Here is a 1,544-nt window from a genome sequence, read left to right on the forward strand (position 1 = left end):
AAGCTTTTGCGTCATAAACAATAAATAGGAACTCAAAGCATCTCTCTCTTCTCCATTAGGAGGAACTAACTTTAGTCCCTATTGTGGTCCCACTTAATTAATTAATTAAAATACTTAAAATTAATATAATTAATTTTTTTCAATAATATTATTTAAATTAGTATTATTGTGCTATATTGAAGGCATACAAATTTTTTGTCTCTAACTAATTAATAGGACTACTATTTATACCTTGTATAGTGAATATTGAGTCCCTGCTTAGAGGGACTCCCTTACCTTGATCCTTGTACGGGAACTCACTCCTTCTTTCCTCCAATAGTTAGAGTTCCTATATGTCAGAAAAAAGTCAAAGAAAAACTCACCAAGTTATTATAATTATTTAATGCATGTATGTATCTTCATTTAAGTGATTATGTATTTTTCAAGGATAGACTCTTAGCATTTCGATCCCAATCTATTCGGATAATCTAGGGTGACAAATATTTTAATAATTAATAAATATTAAATAAGATAAATATTTTAGTTTGGCAAATCCAATGTAATGACAGTAGAATTAATGCAATTTTATTTAGGTTAATATTTAAATTCATTGCTCAAGGATAACCGAATCTTTGAATTGGTCTTTCAAAAATGTTGTTAATTACATAAGTAATGAAAAATACAGTCGTAACTTAAATTAATTTTTTTCGTTATAGATAACGGCATGTCACATGACATAATAATATAATTACATAACAGATTATTAATATATCAAATAATTATTCATATCTTAATGTAGCAAAATATATCAATTAATTATTTTATTACAAATGGTATTAATCTATTATCTCATTATTTTATATGATGATATGCTATCATTTAATTAATAAAAAATTTAATTTAACTTATAATTATTATATTTTATAAAGACTAATACGAGTAATAATAAAGATAAAACAAATGAGGCTAAAACTTGAGATCTCTTAGTCAGAAAGAAAGGAAAATTATGCCACTCAAGCTAAGGTTCATTGGCAATTAGTTTAACTTACTTAAAATCTATCTTTTTAGTTTATGGGTCCAAGTGGAATTGGGCTTGAATAATTTTTTCATAATGTCAGAGTTATTGTGAGTTTTACAGGGGTGTAGAAAATCATGAAAGGATAATTCAAAAATTATGTATTAACATAAATTTAATTAATGTGAGAATATTTTTATCAAACAAAATTTTTTGATAGGTATAAGATGAATCGATTTTTTATGATAGTTTTGTCAATGTCATTTTTAATTATTTTTTATGAATAAAAATAATAATTTACTCCTTTATAAGAATGAAAAGTAACATCTTATAAGAAATAATGTTAACATTGAGTGACTTCATTCTAAAATCATTTATTAAAATATCTTTAATTAACTCAGAATTATTAGGATCGAATTAAAATAGAAATAGATTAGGTGGTCTATTTATTCTGATCTGACCCGGAGCAAAATAGATCTAAATCTATCTTTTATCTAAAATGCATCTTAAAAGTACATATTAAGGTTACTTAATAGAAAAAACTTTTATA

This window comes from Arachis ipaensis, chromosome B03 (assembly GCF_000816755.2).
Source record: "Arachis ipaensis cultivar K30076 chromosome B03, Araip1.1, whole genome shotgun sequence".
NCBI lineage: Eukaryota > Viridiplantae > Streptophyta > Magnoliopsida > Fabales > Fabaceae > Arachis > Arachis ipaensis.